Raw genomic sequence first — 25,208 nt, 5'->3', positions numbered from 1 at the left:
ATTTTCGTCAGCACTCGGTATTAGAAACGTAAAATATCCGTCGATCGCGAACGTGTTAAAAGCCGTGACGTCAACGTGTTAATTATTAGTACTGCTAGTTCCACGATCCCAGAGCCTAGACAGTTTAAGCGCCACATCGCTGAAGAAAGTTAATCGTCTTCATTGTCCGACATAACTCACGATCTCGAGAATAATTTTGCGGAATTTCGCCCGAATAAACATGGTGCCCCGTTCCGATGCGCCCTTCGGCCTCGGATCGTCAAGAAATTTCATTCCGGATACTTTCGAGACCGACTATGTAATTTTGATTCGTTTATTCCGCGAATACTCTCGAAGAACACCGCGGTAATTGGCCAAATTGCCAATCCTGCCAATCAATCGTTAAATATCAAGGATAACCTGATTCGGTTCCCGGGTGTGGGTTAGCCACCTTTCCGTTTTGTGTTCGTGCATGTACACGCGGTGCGGGTGTGGGTGTAGCTGGCGCGGACACGCTTCTGCAATGAAACGGAGACAGACCTGTTCGCATGATTTAAACGACAAGGTAAATCGGCTTTGCGACAGCTGCTAATTCCGTTGATGGGATTTCGCGACAGGTGAACGAAGAGACAGACGGTATTAGATAGGTGCGAAGGATGCAGAAGTTTTTTGCCAGGTGGACTAGAATTTTTTGGTCACGACCGCCATTTCGTAGGAGAAAAAGAAAGGTAACGCTTAGTTTCGTTGCTTTTTAAGACCTCTCATTTTTTGCTAGGTTTATTAAATAGTGGTTCGAATCATATTAGTTGTGATAACGGAAAACACTTGTAATTTAAATTTTAACGATTTATTCTACCGGTTCAATTTATATTGCTCTACAATAATTTAAAAATGTAGCGCACGTATGCCATTCTACCGGAGCCAGAGAGTGCAAAGGGTTGAAATAGTACTTGCGCGAGACGACTACACTCGCCAATTATAACTAATAGGATGTCTTTAATTTTATACTGTGTATAGAAGAGCGAGTAAACGAGTTAAAAATTCAAATCGTCCAAAGAACGCTAGTCTCCGGTCATGCTTTCGCCCGTGGCGCTGCGAGGCGAATAAATTTGGCGGCGAAATTTCCGGGAAATAAAAAGGGGGCGGTCGACGGCGACGCCGACGACGCCGGGGCCTCTTACGCAACGTGATTTGTCCCGATATTTGTGCGTCGCTTCGGGGCCGTTTCGGCGCGGCGCGTTCTTTGTTCTCGTGCTCGGTTTCGTCGACTTTTAATTTATTTCGTAGCCACGGTGCCTCTTTCCCGTTTCTCTCGGTCCCCTGGCCGAAATTTCGCGGTGAAATCGAATCGAATCATGAGACGTCGCCAATTTACGGGGGCCCAGACACGTTAAAATGATGAATCACGCGGCCGACCCCGTCAGGGTAACAAAGTTCTGGCCGCATCGATCACGATTACCGTTTTTGTCGAATCTAACAAACACTCCAGCCCGATTGCAGCTGATTGGAAACGGTAAATTGTTTCTATCGATGTTGTGTGTCTCGTGGTGACGGAGCTGCACCGCCTTTCATTCGCAAGTTTGTAATGTTCGGCGTATTCAATCTCATTATATTTTCATATTCAATCGCAGTGTTCACAATATTGAAACAGATATTTGTTTCTATTAATTTAGTATCGTAGAACGATTAATTTAGCATCATTCTACGTGGAAATGAAAAATATTCCTTAACCGACAAAGCAACATTCCAATGTAAAATCAGAAAGTGTCCAACGTTCCTTAAATCTCTATCGTGAATTTACTTGACGTTTTTACACGTGATTGTTTGAAAAGCGTACCATCGAAATTTACGTACCTGGCTTACGCGTTCACCGTCAAAAAGTTTGGCAAAACCGTGATAAGAAACAATTTGGGGGACTGATAAAAAATGGGGCTGCGTCTCGATTCACGTCTCAGCACGAACTGGCGTGCTTTACCTTTAGCGCGCGACCAACCACCGCGGGGGTTGGTATCACGAAGTGTTCCGTGTGTGCACGCTTGCGAACGTTTCCATATATCTGTGCATTCTCGTTTGCGCGACTACACGTTGCGATCTGTTTATGCTATTTATGCGTTCAATATCCATCCTGGGTAGCAAACGCATGAAACTAACTATGCAAATTTCTTTGGGATATTTAGAAGTTTGTACTTATATTTAGATATCACTTTGAAATATTTTGTATAAATTCATACTGCACCCTTGATTCTTCTAATATGTAAATCCTAATCGTTCCTGGAATTTCCATCGCGAAATGGCGAACTCAGGAATATCGATCGTCGAAAACATCAGGGCATCACGTGTTCCGGTGCTTCCTTGACGAAGAAATCGTCGCATAGTAATCGGTGTTCCCCGAGAATTACGCGTCGACGATTGTACCGCGTCGTCGACCGTAAAGCGACCAAGCTACGTTCGCGAAAGTTAAGAGACAGACTTTCCTGCCCCTCCTGCCGAAACGATAATAATTAGCGCAATTAGGGGTGCAGCGACCGCGGCTGCGCCCTGCAGCGTCGTCGTAAACTTTCAGCAATAATTTACAGAGCTTTTAGCGACCGCTCCGACGAAAGGAGCACGGATGATCCTCTTGCGCCGTCGCGACGTGCCAAAGATCGATTAACCATGGTTTCATGACAAATTACAAATTCGCGAATTAAATAGAATGCAAGAATTACAAAATATCAAATATAAAGTAAGTAAAAATTAATTATTACCAATGATTTTTCAATTTTTAAATAAGGCAAGGAAAATTTCGCGTTTGGTTGATCGATGGGAACAGGTCGAATTATTTCATCTTTGGATTATTCATATTATTGAAGATGCAAAGATCGGCCGCGTTTCGTCCCGTAAGAATTCTCTAGCAGCCTCTAAAAGTGCCCGAGACGTTATTCGCGGCACGCGCTGCGAGCAATTTTTTATTGTTCCACGAGAGGAACGGCCGGAAGTCGAGTTGCTTAAGCGGCGTTCTTTTCGAATTATTCGCGACGACGTCGACCGGCGTAGAATCTTCCAGCGGCCTTTGGAATTACGTTTTAATCGATTCGCGCCCGTCGTTGGTCCAGTCGCTTTAAATTTGACTATGAAAATATTTTTATATGCCGACTTTTTCCCACGTTTATTAAATCTTCGGTAGTGACGCGTAAAGTGCTATTGTTTTACGTATACTCTCTCACAAGCCCACCACAGGAGTAACAAAATAAGCTTTTAGTTGGTGTCGCGAAGACTGTGTCCTGTAGAAATAATTATTATCTAAAAGCTGGGAACATTTTCTACAGGTAGAGTGTGTGCCTCAATACGTTGGCTGCCGCGTGGATATTTACAAACACTTCTCTGCGAAGAAAAATTGTTGAGGCAATTGAAACCAACACTAACCAGATTCAGTTTCTTTAATAACTCTTCAAAATTGTTATTTACTTCGTTAATAAAAATTCTTGCGAAACCACATGTAGCTGACGTGGCGGCCAACGTGTTAAGAGAGTAATTCTTCCGAAAGCTTGTTAATAATTGATTTCAACGATATTCTACTATATTTAAATGTAATCTCTTTAAAAATCGAGTTCGAAAGGAGTCCATCCAATAACTTCAAACTCTTCGGAGTCCTAATCCTATCAAACGTCTATCCCCAACCCAGCTTCGCGGCTCCTCTCCCGTAAAATATAAATTAATTGCTCGACGCGGGGTAAATTTTTTCGCCCAGACGACGTGGAAAAAAAGAAAGACAAGGGCACACGCCAGCCAGGGTTGTCATCGTCGTCGGTCCCGTTTCGAAACGGGCCGCGTCTCGTTAAGATTTCATCCCCGGGTCGTCCAAGTATGCGAGGCGGCATTGTGCGCGCAGGGACGGGCGTGTTTCGTGTTCGCGGAGTGAAGGTCCTTGTACGGCTGTCGGGCAGGGTATTATATATGTATATGTATGTACGATATTATGATACCCAGGCCCGGGCAGACGTTGTAATTCCGAAAACCTGGGAGGGTAACTATTGTCCCCCACGTCTGTTTATAAAGTTAAGATGAACCGGCAGCGCCGTTGAAACGAGAGTCACGTTACGCTAAAGTACGTTTTTACCTTGATGCTTATTTGTTAGAAAGGACGACGGGATTAATTACGATTATGACGCTGTACGCGCATCCTGGTTGCTCGCGGAAATTTTAAGGATCCTCGTTGGGGGCGACCGCGTCGAGCCAAGGACACTCCAACGAACGCATTGTTTCCAGCGAATTTTGTTAATTGGCCGTTTCGCTTTGGATATATTGTGCCGCGGGAATGCGTGGAATTGGTCGTTGAATTAATACGAAACGGGTGAACCAGTCTGCGATGTCTAATCGGTGATATCAGTGATACGTTATGTAGTTAGTCGTTAATATTTCAAAGTAATCTAATTAAAAATTGAGCTCGAAAGGAATCTCGTATTTCAAATTCGAAACATTTAAAGTCGCGATACACCGCATTAGCGTGCTGTTTTAATATCTATTTATAATTTAGAATCCACTGTTTGCGGATGTAATACCAGTTAGTTCTCGCTACGACCCCAATAAACAGTCTCTTTATTTACATCTACAAAAACTTCACCGTTCCTCTTTTTCAAATAATTTTATCTTCGTCCCACCGACTGCATGATTCTCTACAAAATTCTCCCTCTCGAGGATCCCGGAGTATTCGTCGATATTTCAGGCAACGTCATACTCGTGTCATCGCAACAGCGCATAAAGAACAGTTATCAGAATCATGCGTGTTCGAAAATAATTCTTTCGCGACGATTATTTTAATCGTCGACTTCCAATATCCCGTCTTTCGCGTCGAATATAAAATGTCGACGTGCAACGCGATTTCCATAGATCTCCAACGAATTTAATCCCATTTCCATACATCACCCGACGAGTTTATTTAATCGACGCGGTCCGACGGTCGTTAAAAATCGTCGGGGATTTAAAATGCAAAGCGAGGGAAAAGGCCAAACTGTGTCAGAGACGGCGTTATCGTCGATCGCTACACGAAGTTTAACGCGGTCTAAATTGCTGAACAAGATCGATATAACCGACGCGAGCCAATTTACGTACCCGCCAAGTGGCGCGATTCGCGCGCGATAATTGCCCGCGAACTGGCAAACACTCTCCGTATAATCCTCTCTCTCTCTCTCTCCCTGTTTGGTTCTCTTCGTTTCGTTAGTTGGTGCACGTGGTATCTCTCAGGCTTGCTCGCGAGCTTTTTACTCGTCCATCACTCACGTACCTCGTTCATGACTGCTCATTCTACTGACAATAACAGGCTTCGAAAACTAGAGCCTGGCACGAGAAGCTCCGCAACAAAAATTACATTGTCTCGAAAAGAGCTTTTTTAAAAACCTCGAGAGGGTCGAGTCCGTCTCCGGAAACTGGAGCTGGAGCGTAGAACATTACTCGAACGCTATTTAAATTATACCAGACAATACCGCCTCGTACAAAGCGCAACCATAAACGGAGCCCAGCGATAGAATAATGAAAAACTCAATTAGCGTGCGGTTGATGATAAATAAGAGATTCCACAGTAACCACTCGCTAATGAAATCACTCTCGAGAACAGCCGATACGCGACGAGTATGTTATCTGAAATTAATTTGCGCGGTGTACAATAAATAATCGGGGATCAACGTTGAGAAGAAAAATCGTAAATTAAATCCCGTTGAGGTTTACGATGAGCTCGTTTTAGACGATTAATAATAATTCCGGTTTCCGTTGTTGGTTTTAATGGCGTCATTAGGACACCGGCTGCTTATCGAAGAAACAAGCTTCAGACTCGCCGTAAATCACCTGAACGGCATCGGGCGATCACGATGACTGTCGTTCCCAACAAATTCGCCGGTTGCTTCTCGAACTCGTCGCGTCGAATCGCGTGCCTGGCGACCATAACAAAAGAGCGAAAAATTCGATAGCGACGCGGATTCGTCCTCAGGGGCTGTGTAGCTTTTATTGTAGCTGCAGTACGGGCTTAGCGAACCCGAGGTACCCGAGCTAAAGGGGGCCCCGGACAGACTTGTGACTACCAAAAAGTACATATAAAGTATAATACAACAATATACATAAGATACAACTAAATGTAACGTGGAAAATACACATATATCCAAGACTGGTGATTTGTAATCGCGTACGATTGTTTGATCAGAAATCTTTCGAGCGCGTTCCGCGATCGCTCGCCATATTTTCTCTTTCCACCCCTCCGGAAGAATCACGTATCCGTGTACGAAATTATCCCGGGTAATCGTTACACGAGCGTCATCCCCTTCGGCACGCAGTAAATTCTTGAGAACCGTGCAAGGTGTCGGCCGATAACGACCGCCCGTTTACTGGCGTATAAATGAAAAAGCGAAACGTTCCGCTTACCATGGTCGGAAGCCCCATAATTCTGGAGCACCCTCCGCCTTCTAATAAATGCTCTCATACCGTTCGACCCACTCTAGATATAATTCAAGCCTGATTATATATAATATATCCAGTCGTACGTGTTTCCATGCAATCGTACCGCTCGTTAAGTGATTCTCCTCGGCCCCTGGTTGACCCAGCAACTGATTAGTCGAACTGACAGACTTAACGGGTCTATTTAATCGATTACTAGGATTTAGAAGGCCTAGGTTTAAGAACTAGGATCAGTTTCTATAGAATTAGAATCGTTAGAATTATTTTTCTCCGTTTTTACACCCCCGCGAATTAAGGAGACAATTAAGGGAGAATTGAGAAGACTTTAGAAGTAGTAATAATTGATTTTCTGAAACAACGAAATTTCCGAGACTCGGCACGATCGTCGAAAAATGTACGAACGTGTGCGCAAGGTCGGAGGGTTTGGCAGGCTGTGTTATTAGAACAGGAATATCGAAGGAGAGGGAAAAGAGGGTGGCTTGCTGATAACAAGACTTTGCTCACCACGTGACTCCAATACGGAGCTGAGAAAGGGCGATGGTATCTATACACGGAATGCCAGCACGCTTCTCAATAGCGAAGAAATAGTCGTACGCGGTTTGAATTGTTTTTTCGTTCCCAAAATTTAAACAAGCTTATCGCCAGCTGCTCTTTTCTTGCAAATATTAATATTTTTCAAAATTAATTCCTTCAATTTCTCAGTGAAAACTCTGTCACCTATACGAAGAACGTCTTAAATAGAAATAGCTTTATCGACTTCGTTAAATAATATCCTCGATACTACCAATCCCTGTCTACGCGTTTCACCTAAACGTCAGTTCTCTCCTCGCAGGAATAAAAAAAATACCCAAGAGGACTCAGTTGTTTATTTTCTTCCGAACGAGAGACGAAAATAGAACGAAACGTCGGTTTCGACGAATAATATAGCCGCTTATGGAAGTATCCTCCGTCCAGCTTCGCGTTAATTGCCGGCGTTATTAAAAACAGTTTATGTCAGGCAGATCAGTCGGTGTTCGTTAGAAGAACGCGTTCCGAGAATCCGATTTTAATAGGCGCGTAGTTTCCCGTGAAACGTTTCAAGTCGACGAGAACGATTTTACGACTGCTCGTTCCAGCCTTTGGTGGCGTACCGGCAAACAAGAGGAATGGTTTCGTGCTCCTTAAGAGACTGGGCCAGAATAATTAAAATTGATGCGACAGTAACGTTGGGGAGTACGTGTGAATCGGTCGTTGTGTTAGAACAGGTGACGCAACGTTTCTTTCGAGGCCTCGTTCGAATCTCCCGACCTCAGTTTCTTTCTTTCGGAAAGAATCGATACAATAGATATTGGTGGAACTCGGTGGTATATCGCGTCGTTTCGAGAAAAAGAAACAGAATTTGTTTTCAAATCGCAGCGTCGCGCGATGCTCGGTTCTTTGAAGAAATTTTCAACGTTTCCGTCGTGAATAGTCGCGCGTTCAATTGGCATGAAAAACGCGCACGTTACAGCGTGTAAAGTCGAGTGCACGAGACTCTCGACGTCCGTGAAACTTTAACTTCACCGCGACAATTTGCGGGTCCTTCTAGAGTTTCGTCGCGTGTACGTATGTACAGTGGGGAACAGAAGTGTTCGCACAGTAACGATACACGTTTGAAAAGAATCATGTTTCTCGCAGAGAAAGCTTACATACACATTTGCGCGCTTTCTATTCCTTGTACGAGCCCATGAAAGTAATTAACAAAGACCAATTCCCACTCATTATTTCGTATGATTTATTTCTAATTCGTACATGTATTCTATCAATCACTATTTTCTACGCTTGCCTTTTCTTTCTAAATCTAAATAACCGAGAGCAAAGACTATTATTCGTATGGAAATTATTCGTATAGAAAATCGACGATAAATCGCTGGAATAACGCATGAAAACAGTTCAACGGCGACAGCATTACAAGCCCCCTTTAGTCCCCCTTCCTGCGAGCAGAGAGCCCAGTTACAAAACGCGTCCCTTCGTCGACGATCGTCCGAAAGTTAGCCAAGCAAACAGACCTACCCCAATTTATAAAACAAATCAATTCGCTTTGTACGTGACAAAGCTCGTTGGTCGCATGATTATTAAACCCTCGACGGGGATTTCACGTGCCGGCGAGCGTGGCCGGGGCGAGCCTCTGGGCAAAAGTTTTCGCGCTAACAGAAAAGCCCCGAACCCGAACAGTCGAACGACAACGACGATCGACGGACGTAGACGTAGACGTCTACGAGGACGCCGATAGGAGGACGTCGGTAGGCACGTCGGTGTTGACCGAGCCCCGTGGTCGATGCTTTTGATCCATCGGGAATCCGAAAAGGCCGAAGGGAGCCGTTAACCGTATCACAAAGGCCCTCCCGAGTTCCCCCTTTTTCTCCGGCTCCTGCGAACCATCCGCGAAAAGAGAAAGAGCCACGGGGCGGAGAGAGAACCGAGCAATATACTCGATCGGATTGGCTCATTGAATTTTAAAATCTCAAATAGAGTTAACGCAGACATCAGACGGGAGGTGGGAGGGTGGCGGGGAGGGGTGGTGGTGGTGGTACTTCTATCGAGGCTGCTCGAGAGACGAACCGCTTTTAGCTTTCGCCCTCGCCGCGGACCACTCGTTCCTCGGTCCTTTGAGCGAGGAAAATTCCGGAACTGGTCACGGGAGAGAAAGAGAACCCGCACCTCCTCTCCTCCTCCTCCTTCCAGCTGCAGGCTGTGTGTTTGTTAATTTTCGTTTTCGCGGAAAACCAACCAGGCCCGTATAATGCCGAACGCTTTTCGAAACTCGCGGTTAATTAACCCCTTAACGCATCATTTTTTTCCACTTTGCCGGTCAAGAGTGATCGGTTCCCTTTTCTGGACTAGGACTGGGTAGGCTGTCGCAAGGATCTCACGTTTTCATTGGTTGGCTGACTTTGTGCTTAAGCATTGGGTAAAATGAGTATTGACACGATCTCTTTTATTTCGTGTTCGAAAAATGTTTAGTACTTTCGTGTTTAGTACCACCTCCTCTCTCCTACGGTGGTTTCAGTCTCACTGAATTCAAATCTTCGCAGTCGCAGAAACAGTACAAAAACCTAACGATGGAACTAATGCGTCGGTCGCTTTCGACCCGACCGAGTAGGAGAAGAGGATCAAACGAAAGTATGTCTTATCTTCTAAACTAATAATATTCGCGACAAGATCCACCGTGATCGTTTGCTCGATCCCCTTTAAGAGTTGCGAACTGTGACGAAAAGTCGACGAGCGTAGGAACCACCTTTATGGAGATACGACCCGGATAATCCCGCGACCCTTTCTCCAGGGTACGGGGAGGGCAAGGTGAGGCTCTTCCGATCCGAAGTTTGCCAGGTACCTTATCGGTGCTTAAGGAGAAAATTTCTTCTGACACGATTGCCATTTCACCGACGCGTTACGAGCCGGCTGAAACATCCGCGCAGAAATGATCGAAAAGCCTCACGATTTCATTATTTTATACCTTATATTTTTACTTAACACGTTGAGCTCCACGCGAATGTTTAATCATGCGTCCTCAGCATTTAATACCGGTAATCGGGTATATAACATCCTAGAAATCGTCATTTTAAGTGAGGACTGAAAAGTAGTTTCATAATTCCTCGTATAGTCGAGTCTGACCACCGCGAGTGAATTCAGTAGAAACAGACGGCGAAGGTCAGACACTCCCGTGGCTCGAGTATCTCGGCTATTTATCATTTATTCGGGCGGAGTTTTTGACAGATCGTGTCTCGTGTCCTCGTATCTCCTCGACAAAAAATTAATAACATAATTGAAGTGCATTAATTTGGAATAAATCACTTGAAGCTGTGCACGCGCTGATTAAGTAATACCTCGAAGTGAATCCTCGAACTGCGAGCATTAACCGCTCCCAAAACGCATTTATTCTTGGGGTAGGTCCTCCTCGCCGAGTTTTTCCTTGGAAGACGAAGGGCGAGGGTGGCCCTAATTCGTCATAACCTTTCCTCCCGTGTCCGTGCACGCCGTTATTTGTCTGCGTGCAGCGCGGAACTTTATCGCCTGTCAAACAGCTGTTTCCTTTAACTGTGGAGCGAACGGGACCGGGAAGAGAGAAACCCGACGGAGTGGGACGGACAGAAGCGAGAGTGCGAGGCGCGGAGAGCGTGTACGGTGGACTTTACGAGGCAATTAAACGCGTCGACAGCTAATTGCTTTTTTTTTTATGATCGCTGACCGACCAGCGAACGAGGCCGATAGAATCTGTCGAGCGCGTGTCACCGAAGATGGATCGTAAAAATCCCGCGAGATCCTCGATATCCAACGGAAACTAAAAGAAATTGCCACGGGCGATCGGCTCGCAATATTTTTCAGCGCGTCGCGTTTGGCAGAATTTGGCAGAATATGCGAACTCGACCATTTCTGAAGAATAAGAAAGATTTTCTCCTTGCACCTGGATGTTAAATTAAAAAATGAACAAAGCTCGCGGTGGATCCTGACGCCAACTGTGTACTTATATTCTTGTTTACACACTCGCGAAGCCCGACATCCCGCGTTATCGAGCCTGAAATATTAATGGAGGGGCAGGCCGGCGTTCCACGGGAGCGAAGAAACTCGATTACATTGTGGCTAACGCGGGATCGTTAGACGACGATCGCGTACCGATGTAACGACTTTTTCGAGAAAGGCTTCGTCCACGGTGTTCCGTTTTTATGCCCTCGAACAGCGGCTCTTCTTTCATCAGGCTAGATGAGGGCAGGAAATCGTCCAGTCGCTCCGAAATTACTTTCACGATTTTACGATCCACTGGGAAGCGGAATGCAACGAGATATTATTCGTTTTGAGCTCGATTTGGTCTCAAGACCCGCTAACGACCCGAGAACCGGATAAAGAATAAACGCTCGTACGTTTTTTAGAGAAATTACTGTCCACTTCGGGAACGCCCCGCGTCGATGATCCTCAAGGTGCTTGAGTCGACTTCCTGAAAGTTTCAGATGCTCGTTGCGTAACGTCGACGGCCAGGACATCCCCTCTGGTGTCTCCAACTTCCGTCGTCGGGGAAACTTTCTCAAAAGGGGTGTCATCGATGCACCGCAAGGTCTTCGATTCAAAGTCATCAACTTGCACGCGTATGTTCGCAGGTTGCAAACGTCGAGGAAAGTTGGGGGCAAACTGCGCAGACACGACTCGTCAAAATAAACAACGGGGGTCCGAGGAATGCTGAATTTATTTATAATTTACGTCTGGGGGGACAACGAATAGAATAGAATTCTTATTTATTAAAAAAATATGAGGGAGGTAAATAACGTTGGGAAACTATAACTTAACCCGTTCAAATTGATTGCAATTACTCAAGAGATCAATTTATAGCGTTTCTTTTACTTTATTTGAGATTATTAGTGACCCCGAAGAAACGATTCTCTAGACACAGACTCTCTAGGAAACATCAATCGCAAGTTCAGTCTCAGTTCGGACTAATTTACTATCGTCTTTAAGCCACCTTCTACCCCTCCTCCAATCTTCCTCCGAGCGATCCTCAGTCCGAAAATCCCGAAAATTGCCAGGATCGGCCATAATCAATCCCACGATCGAGGCGTTCGTTCGAAAAATGTGAAAAATTCCGCGTTGCTTTTCCTAAAATTCTAAGGGATGGCTCAGTGGCGCTCTCTGGCGTGGCTCCCGCCAATCGATACGAGGGTTCGAGGGTAGACGTATCTTCGAGATGGGGGATTAGGGTGCGGCGACGTGCAGAGGCCAGAGAAAAGCCCGAGGAACGCTGCGACCAGGGGACGAAGCGGAGGGGTTGGTAGAAGGTGGAAGAAGGAAGGCTGGATCATTGGAATCGCGGAGGGTTGGAGGATGGACTGGGGTGGGGAGGGCGCAAAGAGGGTCGATTCAGCGCTGGACCAAGGTCCACTCTCACTTGCTGGGAGGGAGAAGACGCGAACTCGGCGGGGGTGGGGCTGACTGAAGGGTGTGAGAGATGAAGAGGGCTGCGGAGGACACGAGTGAGAGCGAATCGAGAGCGAGAGTGAGACTCGCTTGACGGGTAGTCGAAGGGGTGAGACGCCAAAGGGTTCTGCCTCTCTGTTCCTCTTCCCTCCGCCCTTCTCCAGCTTCTCTCTCGTTTAGCCTCCGCTCTCCTACATGGAGAAAGTGAACAGTGGTGGCCAACCGGTGGTTCCCGTGCTAGGGGTGAGTTTTGGAAAACTTCGTCGCGTCGTTTATCGCGGAAAATCGAACGCAGGCGATAGCTCGTTTCCACGAAAACGTTATTCGGGCATCGAATAATTGGCAACGGGAACGTTTAGTCGCCGGTTCGCGGAACGAATTTCTCTTCGTCGGGGCGATAGTTGACCCACTTTATTTCGCTTCGAAGCCGTCTTTCCTAAAGCCGTGTTATAGTTCGTGGGAAGCAATTTCTCGGTGGAATTCATTTGTTCGTGAAACACGGACGTTAACGCGAAGTTCACTGCACGGGAATTTAAATTGTTAAGCGCCCTTCCGCGGAAAGTATATTAAACTGAAGTTTCTATTGTGTGCTTCTCCCACGGCTAGGAAAGAAAACAAAAAAAAATTGTACACGCGGCACCGTGCAATCCTGTGTTAATCTTTGCAACAGAGGAAAAAACAGCACTTTTACGTGCGGGAAACTTAATTCCGGTAAGAAAATTTTAATGATATTAGTAATAGCCGAGCTCGGTTACGTATAGTCACGTTTCAACGGCGAGAATAAAAAAAAAATAAATCCACAAATCTCAACGTTTACCGGGCAACTACCCTAACCGCATCGTTAAAATTAATTGTTGCCAGATTCTAACGGATCCAGTCTGAGAGTTTGACGAAGAATGAAAAATTCCGTATCTTCGCTTTTCGCGTTGAAATGTAAATTGCGCGCATAAATATTCACGCACCGTCGTGTAATCTTGTCGTAGGTAAACCGACATCTTCCGATATGTACGGTAATTATATACGTGGCTGCATATCTAATGTCTTCTATATAAATTTAAGTACGACATTCGTTGTAGCGTATAATTATACAACTTGACAAGTTAATTAGGTCGTTATTTATGTTTTTGTGATGGATGGACGAAGGGTTACTTTAATTCGATAATTGTACGTTTTTTGAGCGAACATATAATAGTACAGATACAATTTGTAAGTAGTGTTTGCAGAGATGATCCAAGCGTTGACCTTGCGTTACTACTTGCGAAACACTTTCGGCCATCGCGGAGGAGCGTTAAATATCGCAAGGCACGCTGGTTAATTAAATTTTCAACGTATCGCGTAACGAAACGGAATCGCTAGATCGTGTGTAATTAAGTTTGCATGCGTTAAGGGGTTCCGTGAAGTCTCGGCGCTAACTGTGAGCGAGATCTCGGACCACAGTCTCGAGCGAAATACCATTATTATCCGCGCCGATATTTCCTCCTCGCTTCTTTTTTCCTTCTCTGTCCGTTTCCCGCCGTTTAATTATTTTCAACACGCCAGCTGCCATAGTCGGAGACTCGCGTATGGAAATCGCGATTTCTCCGACTGGCCATTTCCGCTTCGCTTTGCGGCCGTGGACCAAAGATTGCAGGATCCTCGGGTGCACGCTATTGCCAACCCTCGGACATGCGAATGCACGGTGCTTTTCTTGGTATACAAAAGAATTTCGGTACTTCTCGTGTTTCGTGTTTGTTACTTTTATACTAGGTATGTGCTTTTGTTTGTTCGATCCATAAGTAACTTTTGGTAGTAAATCTTTGCACGAAAACTAGCTGAATATTAATAAAAGTAAGGATATAATAAAAGTAGGATATAATTTCTTAACTAATAAAATTACAAGTGGACTGATTTGCATCGAAAATAGAGGTATGTAAATTCGAAACAAAACTCCTTAAATTGAGTTGCGATTATTCAATTACTGGAACCTAGGGATTCTCTTATCGAGCCCAACCAGGAACGGGATTGTTCAAATAACATTCTACTACTCTGATTATTGGAGTGTCAGGTGAAAATTCGATCCCTAGTCGGGCCAAGTGCAAATAGTAGAGTAAGGTGGATATAATTAATACCTTGGTCGCCTCAATCACCAGATCTTTCGGTCATTGAGCATCGAGCATTCAATTAAGACGAATTGGACTAATAAAAGAGTAAAACGAGACGAAATACTGAAAGGGAACTCTGGGATTATTCGCGATGATTCGTGTCTACAATATAAAATATGCGTAATGTATGTCTAAGTATCCTACAATTAATAAAATGATATTGTTATTTCATGTTGCATAAGTGCACGTACCTTTAGGTTTATCATTGATTACATTAGCTTGTATCACAGATGCATAAAATCCGTAGTCTAACAATGACCCGACATGACATCGTTTAATTATAAAAATTGTCTTCCCTTCCCAGCGTTCTCGTTGTCTCGGTGCATATTCTCGCCAGTTTTCTTTTAACCTTCTGTCCTTCGAGGGGTTAAAAGCAATTGGCTCACGTCCGCGAATTATCCACGGAAGGTTCGGGGCGCCAGTTGATCGTGTCGTTAATTGGATAACTCGGCTCGTGATCGGGCCAGTAATACCAGGGTAACCGTCCAAGCAGTTTGTAACATAATTTTTACAATGTGTACACTGTCGGCGATCGTGTTGCCGCGACGATAATTGGGTACAGCGTCGGATTATTATTTTCCTCGCGGCACGGAAACGTACGTCGATTATTGTCCCGTTTCCCTTCTTCTTTCCTGCCCTCTGCTACGAGCAACGGGGAGATTAATGATACCGTGATTCGGCTGTCCGATAGCGGAGCCGCGATTCGCCGCAAATTTGTAAATATGAATTTCTAGTTAATTAATCTACTGTTTTTTTTCGGAGCGTGAGATTAGATTTCATTAAGGGTGATGATTGTTTCGGTTATTTCCCTGTGTGCTGTGTCCCGTTAGGGTAGTGTTCTCGTTTTTTTTGAAGATTGCCTAATAACAGACAGTCAAAAAACTCGAGACAGGGGATGTTACGAGAGCGGGAAGATACACTTTCCCGGAGGCGAACCACTCAAATTCCGGGCTAAAGACGGCGCGCGGGGGTAAAAAGGACGATAGGTGGCGAAGAATGGCGACCCAATTAGGGCTCCAAGAAAAACACAGCGTGAGAGGAGAACATCGCTAAGGGTCTCTTTTAAGATGAAGGAAGCCGGTTGAGGTGTATTGTACGCGCGAGGTAAAATCGATCCGACAATGATAATGAAGATCTCGGGCCAGATCGAATACCGTATCGGGGGAATCAAAATCAAAGTAGCGATACCTCTAATGGGACAAATGGCTAGTTTTAGAGAAACTTACAGTTTTAGAGAGAATTACAGTTTACACCTCACCTTCCACGGTATTCGCATACATGTTACACCTGAAACGACCCCCAAAAATAATTCTTCCGATCATTTCTCGCTCGTAAATCAGCGATCGTTGACCAGCGTCTCAGCGACGATAAATTTCGCGAAGGTTCGAGGACCGCGGTTTGCCCACGGCTCTGTCGCGCGAGGTCCAGGACAAAGAAAATTTTTTCGTGGTTATCATAGCGACGGCGTCGTTGGTTGAATCCGAAAGGAGGGAGCATCCGGGGGATTGGAAAAAGACGAGCATGCAAATGAACCGACCGGTTGAATTTTCTCGGTACGTGCCGCTAGACCCCCCCCCCCTCCTCCTCCTCCTCCTCCTCTCTCCTCCGTCTGAGTGCGTGTGTCTTCCATGGTACGTGTATTTGTAAATACAGGGCGTGCGAGCACGTTTCTCCTTCTCGGAGCGCTCGTTTACGGGCACGTATGGAAGCGTGTTCGGGGTGGAAAGCGTCCATCCCGCGCGAGACGAAACTAAGGGGAAATTGACCGGTGCGCAGTGGTTCTCCCTTGTTCCTCCTGTCCAGAGACGGGAGGAGCTGGGAAAGTTTATTGTTAATACTCCCGAGAATTTGAAAATTAACATTTTTCATCAGAAATTAGGAAAATAATGATTTTCAAAGTAACGCGACATACGTTCATTGAAAGGAAAGAATTCAATTTTCAGCGAACAACTATGAATTTATAATACAATACAAGTTGCATAATAATATACATTTTTAATATTTAAACCTTCATATACAAAAGGCGTACGTTTTATACGCGTGGAAATTTATAAGTCAGTCGATTAAAAATGTATCAATATGCCACTCTTTTCATTATCATAAAACAAGCGATGTTCCATTCGCGCGAAACATCTCTGGGGATTGGATGACCGTGTTATTACACACAATTTTTCCAGCGTCGGTGGTGTTATTTTTACCCCTCGTTCGAAGGAAATAGGAATTAAGAGAGCACCCGAACAACCCCGTGCTCTCCATGCAACATCGCAACCCCCCCGGTGTTACCCTTATCATCGCCCGCGTTTATTGTTCTTCGAAACAAAGGATGAATTGTAAATTAGCACGCTCCGTCGGTCGTTCTATGTTTTCACACGCGGTACTCCGACAGGCCACTCGAATTAATCGAATAAAAATATTTTTGTCACGATGTACGACTGTTTTATCCCGACCTAAATGCCGATTACGACCAATTCTTGAATTAAAAAATCGTGAAACCTTCAGTGAAAGCATTTGACATCATCATGATGCGTTAATTTTAATTTCTGAAAAGAACAGTAACATTATTACATGCTTCGATAAAATATTATTAACATTCTATTTTGGAATTGACGACTGAACTTTCGATGTTTATTTAAAGCACCTGTGCTATCGTAATTTATTTGAAATAATAGCTTTTTATTTCCATTTCAAATAAAATTGTGAAAGTCGGATAGCTGAAGATTCAGGCACGTTAGCTTCTGTTTCTTGTAAAAAGAAGCTGCACAGCGGGGTGTAGATTCGGCTCGAGCATAAAGCACCACGAAACCGCTGCCCTCCTCTGGCCCCAATTAAGGAAATGGATCCCGCGATACTTTTATTGCTGTGCGTGCACGCAGCAAGGCATTTCTGCGCGCGTGCCGCATCGACCGAATGGGAATGCTAAGCGCAACGACTCGAAAGGGGGTGGGATTGAATTGTTCCCGTGCCGTTTACACGGCGTTTGTTGCACGGAAGTCATAGTCGTTATTCTCGTGGGTTCGTTACGGTCAACCGACCGACATACACGGTTTTTCCTTTCACTTGACTTTCGTCGCCGTGACGAAGGGACGATGGGCGCCCCGTTGACAAACTAAATTCGCGAAACTAGCGATTTTATTCAATTTTTATTTTACGATCTTACACAGGTTCATTCGAATGCTAAGAAAGTGAGGATAAGATCGATTAATTTATAGGATTTATTTATTATTAATAAAATAATGGGGGTTGTGCATAGGAATTATTATAATTAAACTATTACTTTGTTGTAAAGTGGAATGTACAATCCATAAACAAGTTTACACAATGATTATTGACGAATGATTAACACAGTTTACGATAAGTATAATATACATTCCATCTTACGGTGTCTTGTACCAGTGATCTCGTAGATCAGTTCACGGTCGTTTACAGCGGCACTTTCTCTGGAGGTGCTCGAAGCACGACATAAAGTCAGGAAGATTTCGTTGAGTTTACACCCTCGTCACGAGACAACCATCGTAAAATACGAAATCATCGACCGGGGCGAGAATTATACCTCCCGCGACCCTTTCGCTTTCAACGTTGAACCTACGAACGAGCCCTCCCCCGCGCAACGACGCGAGTGGACAGCGGCCACCCCTCGGCGATACTCAATTTCCAGCTCAAACAACCAACAGCCGCGGCGGGGGTAACGAAAGCCCTGTTTGTCGGGGAAGACGAAATAAAAAAAAGTAAGAGTACCTAACAGTTACAATAACTATCTATTAGTTGGTAGAGATTTCGCTCTTCAATTTACATTTTGTTAAATTTATTTCAGACATATATTCCCCAAGTTCGCTAGGGAATTTCTATATAATATCGCACGGTCCCTCTTCACTGTTCTGTGACGCGTTTCACTCGATCAAATTTACTCTAACGAGCGATAAAAACTCTGACTTTCAGAAACGGAGAAGAAAGAGGACTTAGCGAAGAACGTGTCGTCGTTCGACCATCAATACCACCTCCAGCGAAAATAAACACCAGCACCCGTGGACCCGTCCGGCTCGTCGCCGTGGCGATGGGTGGTGGAAAGAGGGAAAAAAATCCTTCCACCGAAAAACTTTCGCCTCCAGACAAGCGGATGCAAATGGGATAGAGAGAGGCGAGGGGAGAGGGTGGCGATGGGGTAGGCGGCGGTGTTGGCCGGCCAAGAGGTCGGCGAAAGAGGGGCTGGAAAGGAGGTGGAAAGAGGTGGAGCAGAGGAGCGAGCGAGGGTGGCAACGAGGAGGAAAAGGGACGACGCGGGAGGGTTGATATCGGCTAGAAGGTGAGCTTCGGAACGCAATGTCCGGCCTGGTCCAGCCGGCAGAGATGCGAGTATTGATCTAGGCTCAGACCTAACCCACCCCCTCGAGAACCTTTCCACCCTCCTCGGCCACCTCCAGCCGCCTCCTTCGCCTCCACCATCTCCAAGCTCGTCGCGAAGCCAGCCCTGCTTCGTTCCTGGGGGCCGTGGTCGAGAGAAAAAGGGATGGATGCCCGAGGGGCGAACCGAGAGAGGAGAGCAAGGGAAAACGGGCTGGTCGACGGGGGTGGCGGGATCGGGAGGGTGGAGGCTCGAAGGAGGACCTCGAAGTCCGGCTCGCCGAGCTGCCCCTTCAGCTACGCACGTTCACTCTCACCTCCTCCACCTACGATCTCCTCCTCTTACATTAGACGCGCTGCAGGGGTGCTCAACCGATGGAAAACTCTCCCTCAAGATGGAAGAGGCTTTATCAAACCGTCTTCGCGATTTAGTTACTCATAAATTAACTATATCTTTTCTTTTTCTCTTTACATAATTAACGTCGCGTCAACCTTTGGTTATTAGCGACTGTCCGATATCGTTACTTTGAAGCTTCGTTGTTTTCGAAATTCTTGAATCCTGAAAAGAATCGCACCAGAAATAACGTCCGATTGATCAGTTCACGTTCGTCTGAAAATCCTAATGAGGTTTCCCCGAGTTGAAAAAGAGGTTTAACTCGAAAAGGAGAGAAATGGTGATCCGTAAGAGGAGAATTGAAATTCCAAGTACTTCGTCGATTCTCAGAGCCGTTCGGCGTTTAATGAATAAATGGCGAGTATCCACGGTGGATGGGGTGGAAAGGGGTGAAAATCGAAGACAGCCACGCCCTATGAAGGTGAAACAAAGAAAAAAATCGCGACTCGCGACCCGTAGAATCCCGGAAGTCCACGCGTGGAAACGAGACGCATTTCGAGCGTATCAGGGCCAAGGTTTATTAGCTGCGGATCAGTTTCAGTAACCAGACTTGGTGTCGAGTGTTTACAAGTGGTCTGGAGTAGTGCTCGTAAAACGTGAATATAAACGGACGGCGAAAGTGTTGCCTTCGCTCGAAAGCACGACTCGTTTCATCGTTACTCTTTCCTGTTGCTCAATTTGTCAACACGCGAACGAGTTGCTGCCGACTGGCGATCGCTGTGTCGATTTAAAATATCGACTAACATCGATGTATGGATATGTCATTGCCGCAATGGATAAGCGGACAGACGTAACAAATATATTATTTTTTAGTCAATCTCGCGATTTCCTCACTTCGAACAAATGAATTCGTCCCTGAAGAGGTTAATCATCGGTTCCAACGCGCCCCGTCTCGTTCAAAAAGCGGTGGTCTTGCGAACCACCCCTTGCAAGATCCGAGCAGATAGCAGCGGCACGAATTTACATACTGACGAAAGTTGCCCGGCTGGTTTCCAATTATCAGCGTTGGAAAATGGAAATGCCGAGGCGGCCACGTTCCCGCCAGCCACCGAATTTCACTTTCCACCCTCCACGACCGTTGTGCGACCGCCGCGCGTTGTTCCGTCCTATCTTCCAACGCTATAAATTAATACTAATCTCGGCATCCGTTGTGCAGGCCTGCTCGGTCACGGGGTAGGATGCGAGGGGGTTTCAAGGGTGGCCGACGGCCGCCTTTGGATTTATTGGGATTCGAGTAACTCCATGCGACGTTATCGTGCGCCGTTCCTCCGAGTCAACCGTGGTCGCCACTGACCTCTTCAAGTTCCACCGAAACACGCTGCGAACCCCACGCTCTTCGAAACGTTGAAATTGTTGCGAGATACACATCGCGAGGTTTGAAATTCAAAATTTGTTTAATTTACTTAATCTCGTTACAATTCTTTATGTGATTAATGGAGTTAAGCGATTTGTGAACGGTTCATTTAATTTCGATTTATTTAAATAAGTAACAGTGGAATTCGACAATAACATGCTTCACAATTACTGTCTTAAGATGTGCAATCTTAAAGATATTGTATAATTGAATTTAGGTACTGTTTGTACAACGGAAGTATATATTTTTCCCTTCAGAAGAAACACAGAATGATTGAGATCCAAGGAGGGCGATAAAATAACGCTGGGGAAGGACGAGCATCTTTATCGTTCTTATGGCGTTATCTTATTAAGGATGAGCTGGCGGGGTGCATGGGAGAGACGGTTAGTAGCACGCGAGGGTGAAAAATGAAGAAGAGACGAGAACCTACCCCACGGACCATCGGTCATCGCCGAAAACCGCCCCATCGTTCTCTCCTTCCTTCTTTCGCGATATCAGCCAGTAATGAATCTGTCACAGCACCACGAGATTTCATTTCCTTCCTGGAGGACGTCGAGCCTAGCCTGAAGTGATTTTTATGATTCCGGAGCGTCCAGTGTAAGCTTTAGGGGTAGTTCAAGGGCGTCGTATTACGTCAAAATCCTCTCAACGTAAGATTAATTGCATCAAAGTCGTTCTCTTCGAGTAAAGCGTAAGTAAATCTTTCACATTTAATTGTGATCGCGTACACTTTCATTTAAAATAAAGTCTGATGGATTCTACAGCTTGCGTCGATGTATCGAGTGGTCGACGTTCCGGCAATTGAAATCAACCCCGACCTTCGCCATCTCTCGTCACGCCAGCGACCCCGAAGAAGCTCGCGAGGGACGGCTGTTCTTGAGGAAGGAGCCGAACATAGCGACCCAGTCCCAAAGACTTTGACCCACATCATATCGCTCGTTTTTGCCTTCGCCTCCTTCACCTTCCCAGTTCCTTCCCTCCCGGGACTATTATCTTAATCCCATACATCCACTTTAAGAGGCGTTCCGCCCGAACGAAGCGACGCCGACTACTTCCGTGGTTTCTAGATGAAATCCTTCTGCCTCTTCTTTTCAGGATTAATCATCCCTTCGGATGAATCGATTGAAACGAGGGGCTCTTGGAGTCCCTGGAAATGATGCTCCATCGAGTGTTTTGCACCCTCGGCTGGAAAATGGGGGATGGTCTTTCAGTACCCATTTATAAATACTACTCTCGGATCTTGATATACCCGAAATGTGTTACGTTTTAACGAATACATGTCAATGAATACGTATCACGAACACGATTAATGAACATGTTTAAAACTATATTAGGTTGTCCAAAATTAACAGCGATTTTTTTTAGGTTTACAAATAAAGCAAACTCACCATAAACTCGCCGAAGAAGACGTCCCCGTAAACACGGAGCTTTGTAAATTGGGCCGAAGTTGACTCTACAGCGACGACTACCGACTTTTATCGAGGATCTACGGTGAACAAAGATCGTATACCCGTGTCGTCGGTGTCCTACTTGAAAAGTTATTCGTAAGCCTGGGTGGGCGCACGTGCGACGAACTCTCATAAATTAGAGATGCTCGATCGCCCAATTAATACGATGTTTCCAGTGGCAGACGATCGACGAGCAGGAGAGAAAGCGCTGAAAGAAACGGTGGAAGCCCCCGGCTAAAAATCGAGGAGGACGCGAATCGTTGGTCGTCGCGAGCAGAAAAGAGACGGGACCAGGGTTATTGCTCAAATGTTGGAGGAGCCAGCGCGTATACGCGTCGGGTGCGTGAACCGCGGCATAAATTAAATTAGCATAATGCCAAGCCACCGAACAACAAAGTAAAAAGCCGCAACAACGTGGGAACCGGCCGAAAACGGGCATTATCTTTCAATTATCTGGAAGTAAGACTCCGTCGACTGGACCCTTCCATCTCAAACTATTGGCCCATTCTGAAAGGTTCTGCTTCTTTTTTCTGCGTCACGCGAGTTGTACGCATTGTTATTTTTAAACATTACATGTACATTACTTACACGCGTGATATTACGAGGAATTAGTTTGAAAGGGATAATATTGCTTTGTGATTGAATTATTAATAAATATGTTTGAGGGTATCGTTACCTTTTAAGCGGTTCGGAATCGATGAAGCTTTCAGGGTGACCTAATACTCCCGTTGAACAGCAGCTATTGCGAAAGCCATGTCGCTGATACGAAACGTATTTAATTGTTTTAGGTGTTTCACGGTGTTTCCTTGGGATGGTAATCCGCGAGAGAACTTCGAGGAAACAAGCCCGCAACGTTTATGCGCGTGGCTGGGGATGGTGGTCATTAAAGGGGATGGAACAAACGTTTGTGATGATCGTGGGACAGTAGAATTTGGTCATACTTCACTTGCGAGGTCTCCTTAATTCGATGGTAAAACAAATCATTTTAAATATGATAGCAGTTTGAATCTTGCATCTCCTTAAATTATGTGGCATTACATTATCACTAGTTGTTACGTCGACGCAATTATTTTTATATTATATTATATATTTATATTATATAAAGGAATTGTCATTCCTTTAGCTCTTGTAAGTGTACAAGGTAATCAACGTACTCATTATCTCGAGAACCGTAATCGTAATCACTCTTGTCGAGTAGAAGCCATTCCAGAGACATAGAAACTGTTTCCACGTCGAGTACAGTATTTAATCCCTCTGTTGGGGTACTTACACATTCGCAATTTCCACTTTCGAGCATTATGCATAACTCCCGCGAGCTAAGTATGTTATTATACGAGTGTGTTATTATGCGGAAAAGGATTCATTTCTGCGTGACGACACTCAAATTTATACTACCGCAGCGGGTAAAGCGAACTCACCGCAACGAATATCGTCTTCAGGGGTTGGGACGGGAATTCAAGTGTGCATGGAGACCACCGGCGTGCTCTTTGGGTCTTCTCAATCGTTGTTTCCGATGAAAAAACTCAACGAAAATTAATACGGCGCGTCGACCGTTCGACTAAAATCGGCGAATTAAAATATATTTAAGAGTGGACCGTTCGAAGCAACATTGATGAAAATATTTACATATTCTTCTTTAAAGATCGTTATCAGGGCGTGCCTTTGCAACAGTTATTTATACTATTGACACGTCAGCTTCTTGGAATCCCGTACAAACTGAGTACAATTCGAGGGAGCAGTGCTCAAAGGCGTCGAAGAGTTAGAAACACGTAAGAGTTTATGGATAACCTGTTTCCACTTATGAAAATGTAATTAAACCAAAGGGTTATACCGTTTTGAGGGAGAGGATGGATTCCTACCTTTCGTTGCTCCACGAAATCCGAATTTACGTGACCGCAAGAGCTGAAAAGAAAGGCACCGCAAACGAGTAGAGTCCTGCCAGATGGATCGCGATCCAGGCAGAAATGCGAACCGGGACCACCAACGTCTATGTTGAAGGATTCCCTGAGAACGTTTCATGCTAATAAGACCGCGAGTCGCGTAAGACCAAACACCAGATTTATCTCTCGGCCCGAGTAGCCAGTCACTTTTCGTCCATTCCAACTTGATTACCGAAACCAGCTGGATAGAGAAGGGTTGCGCATCAGGTACATCCAATTTAATTTACATGAGAGTAGATAACAAGTGAGTGGACACTCCAGACTGTGTTAGGTTTATCCAGTAGGAAACATACGTGTAAGATGGTCTAGCTTGGTATATCTTTCAATCAGGCACGAGACTGTTGCACTAACAAAAAGAAAAGCAAAGTAATGATGTACTGATCACCTTAGACAAATGGTAAGTTAATTCGCCGACGATTTCGCGACCGTGGAATCGGGTTCACGGGACTCACGATTACGAGTTTAAGGTAGCCGACACTCGAGTAGCGTCGGCGGCGGCAAGCTGGACTCCTCGTAAAATTATCGGTAATAAAATCGTGATTTACGTCCATGTTCCTGGAAAGCGGACCGCTCGAAATCGTTCCGCTATCCTGTCCGTTCCCCTGCCGCTTTTATCTCTTCGTTCATTCGTGGCCAGGATGGCTGTGCGAGGACGACATCGCCAGACACCGAAGACGCTTTGACCTTTCGCGTTCATTTTCAGAATATCCGAAAGAAACGGGTTCAACCTCGTTGCCGCCCTCAATGACCTTCTGACTTCATTGTAAAGGCAGTTTACGGTGTGTATCTCAATTCTTCTCGTATCTAAAATATCAGGACCACGTATTATACTTTTAACCGCATAATAATATGTATAATACAGATCCCAACGTGGATGGACGTGGGTGAGTGTGGGTGTGCGAGAGTCGCCGTGGGTGGCGCCTACGAGGTGACAACCGAATCGACAAACAGACCAGACCCAGTTGCTCTATGACAAGGGCACGACTGCGCCTACGAGATGTTAACCGAAACGGCACGCAGGCTAGTAGCGGTTGCCGCATAACAGGAGCACCTCGGCCCCTACAATGCAGCAACCGAAACGACATACAATGCAGTAGGGGTTGCCGTACAACAGGGGCACCTTGATCCATGCCTATCATGCGGCAACCGTGACTACAAACAGGCTAACATCGGTTGCCACACTACAGGGGATCCGCGGCACCTACGAAGCAGCAACCAAGACTACAAGCAGGCAAGGAACGGTTGCTATAAAACAGGGACATACTTTGC

The 25,208-nt window shown here is 45.4% G+C and overlaps 1 long non-coding RNA gene across 6 annotated transcripts; it reads left to right on the top strand.

Annotated features, from left to right (window-relative positions):
* Window positions 1-17,700: 17,700 nt before the first annotated feature.
* Window positions 17,701-25,013, top strand: LOC128877587 (uncharacterized). 6 transcript variants are annotated; one of them, XR_008457257.1, is made up of 5 exons: window positions 17,701-18,190; window positions 18,402-18,765; window positions 20,354-22,458; window positions 22,788-24,718; window positions 24,802-25,013. It is a non-coding gene; the product is annotated as an uncharacterized LOC128877587 (long non-coding RNA). The 6 variants fall into 6 exon arrangements; XR_008457260.1 differs by having other exon boundaries at window positions 18,402-20,571; window positions 20,809-22,458; XR_008457261.1 differs by having other exon boundaries at window positions 18,402-21,242; window positions 21,316-22,458.
* The last annotated feature ends 195 nt before the right edge of the window (window positions 25,014-25,208 follow it).

The sequence above is a fragment of the Hylaeus volcanicus genome, chromosome 5 (genome assembly GCF_026283585.1).
Source record: "Hylaeus volcanicus isolate JK05 chromosome 5, UHH_iyHylVolc1.0_haploid, whole genome shotgun sequence".
NCBI classification, from domain to species: Eukaryota; Metazoa; Arthropoda; class Insecta; order Hymenoptera; family Colletidae; genus Hylaeus; species Hylaeus volcanicus.
This window is presented reverse-complemented; position numbering and strand designations above follow the sequence as displayed.